Source organism: Camelus dromedarius, chromosome 14 (assembly GCF_036321535.1).
Source record: "Camelus dromedarius isolate mCamDro1 chromosome 14, mCamDro1.pat, whole genome shotgun sequence".
NCBI classification, from domain to species: domain Eukaryota; kingdom Metazoa; phylum Chordata; class Mammalia; order Artiodactyla; family Camelidae; genus Camelus; species Camelus dromedarius.
Genome location: NC_087449.1, coordinates 7,445,348 through 7,453,152, shown reverse-complemented (window position 1 = coordinate 7,453,152; position 7,805 = coordinate 7,445,348). Strand labels below are relative to the sequence as shown.

The following is a 7,805-nucleotide window of genomic DNA, read 5'->3' as shown; positions in this document are numbered from 1 at the left end:
GTTCTCACGCCGGGCTCACCCAGCTCCCGCCGGAGCTGAGCTAATGAAGTGGGCCGGTCCTTTCTTTGCCACCAGCAGCACACACTCCTCAATCAAGGAAGCCCCAGGGGGCTGCACGTCTGCAACACAAGGGCGTTTTATTGATTCCCGTAACACGATTATCGCCACAGGGTTGGAAACTGAGTACGATTTGGGTCCTGAGGGACCTTCATCGCTATCAAAGGTGTTATCAGTCAGCTGAGACCTGGGACTAAGTTCCTGTCTCTAAGGATTCCACGGAGGACCCTGCAGGAGAGGAGGGACCATCCCAGCGACCCGGCTAAGCTGAATCCCAGCCCCCCCCACCCCCCCACCCCCCCGCGCCGTCCTTGCCCTGGGGGCTGGCCAGGAGACTTCTGTCAGCATTCCTGACCCCAGCTCTCCTGCTGGGTTTCTCTGCACACCTAGCCCCAGTCTGTGCTCAGAGCTGTCACGCGTTCCTGGGCGTCTGACCGTAAGGCAGAGGCTATTCCTGTGTATGAACACACTCCCTGCCACCCTCAGCAGGAAGGTTCTCATGCGAATAAGTGAACAAGCATGCGTTATCCACCATGTCCGGGCTCTGTGCCAGGCTCAGGCTCCCTGACGCAGCCCCAGAGATACGGGGCAAAGCTCAGCACAGAATGTTACAGGCGCCGTCTGAGAATAAGTATTGCGTTTAGTGGGGGCACAAAGTAGGAGCAGGAGTTGGAGGGGAAAGGGCGGGAAAGTTTCCCACCACCTGGAGCTGTTTGGGGGATGGAAGTGGCAACGGGGAGCTCTCCCATACACCCTTAGGTCTGCTAGCCAGCCTTCGGTCCTGATGGTCACAGGCTCTCTGCCTGCCCTGTCTGGCCGGGCCCAGCTTCTGGGGCGGGGATGGAGTCCTCCAGGCTCCCAGGAGATGCTGAGGACATCAGCTTGTCAGTATCCTAATTGTCCGCAGCGGGGACTGTGTGTGTCAACAAGGGAACAGAGCCGCCCGGAGGCAGGCCATGCCTTCCGTGGCACAGCCTCGCCCAGGGAATCCCAAATAGATGTTGTCTTCCACAAGACCTATGTTTATCTAAGAAATGCTTCAACCTGGGGAGAAAATAAATAATAAGTAAAGAAACCATCCATCCATGGCCAGAGACCTGAACATTGCCCGGGAGATCCAGCTACGTTTGTCCGGAAAGCCATGGACTTGCGACTTTACGTGGAACGGCTAAGGGAACACATGTTCATGGCACACTCCAGACTCGCCCCACCGCATCCTCGTGACAGGTCAGCTTCTCTCTGCACGCAGATCTGTGATTCGGGGTAATATAACTCTTTTTATTTCATTGTATTTTATGTTTACTGAAGTAGAGTTGATTTACAATGTTGTGTTAGTTTCAGGTGTACAGCATAGTGATTCAGTCATATATGTACGTTTATATATTCCTTTTCATATTCTTTTTCATTCTAGGCTATTACAAGATACTGACTACAGTTCCCTGATTGCATCTGTCCCTGGGCCTCTGCAGTACAGTTACTGTCACAGTGATGCTGTATCGCACGTGCATTAATGTGGAAATTCTGCCTGCAGCACAGGTAGCAGTTCACAACTGAGGACCAGAGACAGCTTCTTCCTTACCTCGCCAGTCTCACTGCTCAGCGTGGAAACCGAGAAACAAAATTCTAACATGAATTATCTAAATTAACTAAAGTCAAGCATGAATCGCTAGGTCATGCCAGCATTCGTGGAACACACTCTCCTTCTTGCTACTTCTTATTTTTATTTAATTAATTTTTCCCTCTCGCTCGATTTCTCTGCTCTGTGCAGGCTTGGGGAAGCCACACTTCTGCTTAGTACAACCTCTAGGAGTGCTTAGAATTGTAAGCACTTTGCACTTTGGAGAAACTTCATGCCCTTTAGAAGCGCCTCTTAATCTACCTCCACTGGTGGCTCTGAGGTGCATTACTGTGTCCAATTCACCCTTGATCTGGATCTTAATGGGGTGTGTGAAGCCAGGAGGCTGGGCGAGGCGGTGCCAGGATGCTGAACATTCCCTGACTTTCGGTCTCTCACTCGGGCCTCCCAGGTGGCAGTGGTGGGAGGCAGCTCTTTCCCCGTCCACCCACCGGGCACCATCCATGAGGCCAGGGCATGACAAACACACAGTGCTGCATCGCAGGAGCGGCCCAATAGAGCCAGGAGCAAAACTTACTTTTGCTTTTACTTATTGAAAATCATGATCCAAGCTATCTGCTGCCATTAAAAAAATAATTCCTGAGTTTGAAAGCAGGAAACTGTCCTTTGCCACAGGTGACTTCTAAGATGTGCTGTTGGCCCTCAAGGAAGTTGTACCACCTGTACTGAGTGGAGGGAGTCAGTACAGTACTGGAGGGAGGGGGAGGGCGGGAGGCAGAGCAGGGAGGGGGGCTTGGGGTAGTCACTTCAGGCTGTAACTTTCCAGCAGAGAACGGTGCGCGAGTTCGAATCCCCTCCAGCCCAGAGCACTGCCTGCTCTGTCCTTCGGGGCTGAGGGCTCATCTGGGCACAGCTCAGTCCCTCAGTGGGCCAGGCCTCTTGGGCACTCTGCTGCAGCCCTGAAACCCAAGGCCTGTCCCCGGGACACAGGAGCTCCTGTGCCCGATGTCCAGTTTTAGGCTGTGTCATTCTATGGAACTGGAAGCTACTCAGAAGAGATGCCTGGTAGTCACGTGCCTTCAGGACGCACTTAGTTGGTACCCACCCCCCCGGATGGCAGGCACTGGCTCAGCCTCCAAGCATCCAGCAGTGAACCAGACACAGTTGCTGTCATCATAGGGGATGACATGTTCTTGGGGAAGGTGACAATCAACAAATAAAGACACGACGATGTAATCTAGCGTCTCAGAGTGTTCCACGCCAGGAAATGCAGAAAGCAGATGGGAGGATGTGAACTTCCCGGGTCGGGTGGTCAGGGAAGTTCTGCTGATGAGCTGCCCTTTGAGCAGAGTCCTGAGTGGAGAGCATTTCAGAGGGAACAGCAGGTGCTTAGAAGAAGGAAAAATCTGGCAAATAGCATCGTGGACACTGAAAACAGCCACTAGTATTAAGTGCTTACTGTGTATGTACCAAGCACCTTACATACATCGTCTTAATTGTTACCACAGTCCTAAGACACAGGAGTAATCACTTCCCCATTTTAGAGACGATGAAACAGAAGCTGAAGGATGATCCAGTCTGTCTCAGATCTCACAGTCAGGACTTGGCAGAGCGGAGGCTCAAACTTGTGACCAGTCTGAATTCAAGCCCCCGTGTTCCCAGTGTCTAAGATACAGAGCTCTGTGCTGTCACCCCGGGGGTGGGGGGCGCTCCCAGGCCCACAGGGCTTAGTGTGGAGGATGGAACATCCTGAGGCAGCGTGTTGCCTGGAAGATGCTTTGCTCATCATGCAAATCACTTCCTTTTATGATTGTCTTTGCTCTCTTATTTGGAAACAATGTCCAACCAAAGCTGCTTCTCAGAGTGGCTTGCTGAGTATTTGCTGCTCCACTGTTTTCACAAGGGAAATGTGTCAGCTACCAGGATGCCCACAAATGCTGCTCTGGTCCTCAGCTTTGTTTCAGGGCTTCCTGAAGGTGCCAAAACATTGCGCAGCTCTTATAAGAACCTGGCCTCTGTGATTCACAGTTGTAAGCTTGCTTCATTCTTATACTAGCCCTGAGCTAAGAAATGAGTATAGAAGACAGCCATCTTGGTGAGCACTTCACCCAGCGGAACCATGAGCACACAGCGTGGTGTGGTAGAAAGAACAGCCATTGGAAGCAGTCGGTTTGCAGGTTTTCAGAGTCAGACCAAAAAAAACAAAAAAACAAACAAACAAACAAACAAACAAACAAAAAACCCCCAAAAACCCCAAACCAAAAACAATCTGCATAACCCTGAGCAGCTAAGTCAGTGGTCCTCTCTGACCCTCAGAGTCTTCATCTAAAAAATGAGAATAAACTTGTTGACTTCTTCCCATCCTCCTCAGAGTAAGAATATGCTGGATATCTGTCATTCCTCCCCAGAAGAAGAAACAGAAACAAAACTCCTGGTGCAGAGCCTGATTCCTAACCCCTGGATGTGCAATGCCTTGATGCCATAAAGTCACCCTGGTATTTACCCATGCTCAAACAGTAGTTTTGTGTGTTGGCTCTTCTACTGGCTTCAGGAGGCAAAGCAAGGTCATTGAAGGATATCCCTTCAGGCAGGAGCAGCACAGAAAGTACCTTGAATCAAGATAAATAAGAGACCATCTCAATAAACACATTTTGAATTTTTTAAGAAATTGACTCAAAATATAAACGCACGGGTGGCTGTAGATGTGATTAGTGGTTAAGGTATGGATTCCAAGCCAATCCCTTGAGTTCAGATTGTGGCTCTGCCCCTTACTAGCTGTGTGACATTAAGGGACTTAGTTGACATCTCTGTTCCTTTATTTCACTCTTTGTCAAACAAGGATAATAATAGCACCTACCCCAGGGCTGTTGTGAGACTGAATAAGTAAATGTGTGCACACATACACACAGAGTCCCTGACACATTAAGCGCCATTTAAGTGTGAGCTATTTAACAAGGGAAGGACCAGGTCAGTGCTGGTGCTTGATAGCGGATTCTAAAACCAACCAGACAAAAAATAAACAGAAAAAAAAAAAACCAAGAAGAAGAAAAAGAAAGGTGACAAACAAAAGGATCTTCCAGCTAAAACCACCTAGTTTAGGGGGGGAAATTCCAGGCCATGAGAAACACACTATCACTGAATTATCCATGGAATAGCATTCTCTTGGAAAAGCAACCCAAAATGTGCCCAGGAAAAGCGGCTCCTTGGCTGAGGACGCGGGGTGGCTCTGGGTTGGATGCGGATTAAAGCGCAGCTCCTGGGCTCTCCCGACTCGTCTCAGAAACAGGAGGAATGTTAAGTGCACGCTGCCTTGTCGTTAATTAATTTCTCAAGGGCTGCAGCAATCAGGACGCTCATTAATGTGTTCCAGCCTGCCTTTCATTTAGAGAGTGAGCAGCAAATGTAAATGCAGTGCACTTAGAAACCTTAAAAACCACTCAGTGCTGCGGTAGGAGGGGAGACACCCTGGTCTGTCTCCAAGGAAAAGAGAAAAAACCCACAAGGGCTTCTTTAATCACACGAAAGAGGAGCAATTCTAACTCAACAGCAGCAGAGGCTCCCTGTGGCTTTTCAAAATATTCTCATTTGGAACGGGTTGTCCCTCTGCTCTTGTACGACGTTTGAAGGTGCCATGCACCATCCACATTTATATTCCTCCCAGCAGGGAGCCTGACCCTGCCGGGCCAGATGGTGGGGGGTGGGGCCCGGCAGGGCCCCTCCCCAGGGGCCGCCCTGAGCTCGGGGTGCGCAGCGGGGAAGGCTGCGGAGGCAGCGAGGTCCCCAGAGGCTCCCCCTACTGGAGGCTCGGCTGCTGGGCCAGGCTGGGGGCACAGGCTGGTGGTTTCTCTAACTCTTCAAGGCCAGCCCCGGGATGACACGTACTCTTCCTCGCGCTCATCTTGATCTCCTCTGAGGAGATACCTGAAACTGCACCAACTCCCTCTTCTCTGTGAAGTCGGCACGTTTCAGAGGACCCTTTCACAGATCGAGATGGACCCCTTCTTGCCCGACTAGTCCCGTTAAATGACAATAGAAAAGGTTTAGACCCCGCCTTGCTTAGAGCAAGCCCTCCGTGTTTATTACACTTGCTGTGACTGTTATTGTTGGTCACCGGCAGACAGTGGCCACAGGATTTGGGGATCCCTGTCCCTCCAATTTTCCGCACTGGGCGTCTTGACCAAAACATAAGTCATCACATAACCGGTCATAGCATCTTGGACTGTGACCCAAACCTCCATCCTTCCCTATTTCCCTATGCTCACCTTTGACCCACTTAGGTCAATAACACCTACGCTCAGTTTTACCCTTCCCCACTGTAGGGGGGCAGAGGGCTGGGAGGAACCCTACACACCCCCCTCTAGAGTAGAACATCCCTCCAGTGGAGGTGACGACCAGCCCATAGAAAGCAAAGGTTCCCCTGGACAGAAAAAGAACACCGAGGAATCTGCACACGCTTCTCTTCCCCAGGGAAAATAATCATTCAGTCACTTCGCACGTGCACCGTCCCATTTTACTGCCCCGCCCCCCAACTCCTCTCCCAGGGGACCTTGAATATGTGACCCTCACATGTGTCCCCAATCAACCTTTCCTTCTAAGTTCAGTTCCACAAACATCTATTGAGGACCAACTACGTGTCAAGCTGGATGACAAGCACTAGGGATACAGGATGAATGAGTCTCTACCCTTAGGGGACATACAGGAGATTAAGCCACACCCAGAAACACAATACCAATAAATCAGAACACAGAGGAGGGCGTGTCACCCAATTTAGGCTCCCTGGAGGGGATGGGACCTGAGCTTGGTCGTCAAGGACCCGTCAAGAGTCCCAGGCACTGGGCAGTGGGTGGGCAATCCAGAGGTGGACACGGAACATCACATCACAGCAGCTGCCTCCAAGGCGAGCACAGTGCGTGTCACACCGTAGGTGCTCGGCACGCCCACTGAGCTGGCTGGTGCCAAGGTGGCAAGGTGGCAAGATGATTGGCGCTGCTAGAGCGTGAACTCCGGGCCCCACCGGGAGGTGGCGCTGAAGAGCAGCTGCAGCCCTGAACCTGAGCAGGGCCTTGAGTGCCAGGCCCTCATCCTGCAAGAGTTTGAAGCAAAGAGGTGACATGGTCAGTGTTCCATCTTATTTGCTCAGTGTTCCACTATTCCAGAGAAGGCCCCGCTGAGAACACTGGAGAGTAGAGCTGTAAAGATCACAGTTTTATACTCTGGTATTGCAAAGAAATGTTCCCCAGCCATACTGGAGCCAAGTCTGTGCCTTTGTTAAGCAATTTGATAGCTGGGTATCTAACCTGGAGATGCCTGGTCGAAAGTTTATAGGTTGAAATTTCAACCTCTACCTTTGTTCCTAATCTGTAAATGGAGCCTTTGACTTCTGTTGAAATGCTTTCTCCTCCGTAGAGCCGTCCCATTAACAGGGCTTGCTCCTGCCTCCCGCCCGTAACCCCCACGAAGCTGTGCATCAGAGTTCGCCGCCCCGTTGTGCACTGACGGGTCTCCAGCACGATGCTACAGCCTGGGCCTGGTCAGCCTCTCAGATGCAACATGTTGCAGCGCAAAGAAGAATTTTCACTCCAGGCTTTGGCACAAATGAGCCGAGGCTGAAATTCAAAGGAAAGGTGTTGATTGTAATATCTAGTTTTAAACCTGAATCGTGCCTCACTTTTTAAGATTTTTGTTACATTTGAATGACTTTTCTGAAAATTAAATAAAATAATGGGTAAAGGGCTTACAAATGCTCTACTGACAGTAAGCCCTCAATCATGTTGCCTGTGCTCATTATTATAAACAGAGTTAGCTCTGCTGAAGATTCAGGTCATTGATCTGCCTCTGAGGGTTGGGAGAAATTTATCTCCCGTGAGAAATGAGTTTGGCGATTTCTTTAAATGCTGATAACTTTGGCTTCATTTTAACTCTTGCATTGTTCTTCACTGTTCTATATTTATGTCTTGGCCCCCTAATTAGACTATAAGGAGTTTGAGGGCAGTGATCTTATCCGACTTCTACTTTTATACCCCTCACAGAACTTGACACCAGTCCTCGTGTGTAATAGATGCTCAATAAATGTATGTAGATTGACTGGGTGCATACAGGGCTTTGTAAATGAATAGAATAGCGTCCATCACCACAATACTTGGCAAGTGATTATTTCTTCCAGAGTCCTTCC

At 50.1% G+C, this 7,805-nt stretch overlaps 1 long non-coding RNA gene across 1 annotated transcript; it reads left to right on the top strand.

The window, feature by feature from the left end:
* The first annotated feature begins 662 nt into the window (after positions 1–662).
* On the top strand, positions 663–1,739 carry LOC135322817 (uncharacterized). Its single transcript, XR_010383721.1, has 2 exons — positions 663–1,320; positions 1,469–1,739. It is a non-coding gene; the product is annotated as an uncharacterized LOC135322817 (long non-coding RNA).
* The last annotated feature ends 6,066 nt before the right edge of the window (positions 1,740–7,805 follow it).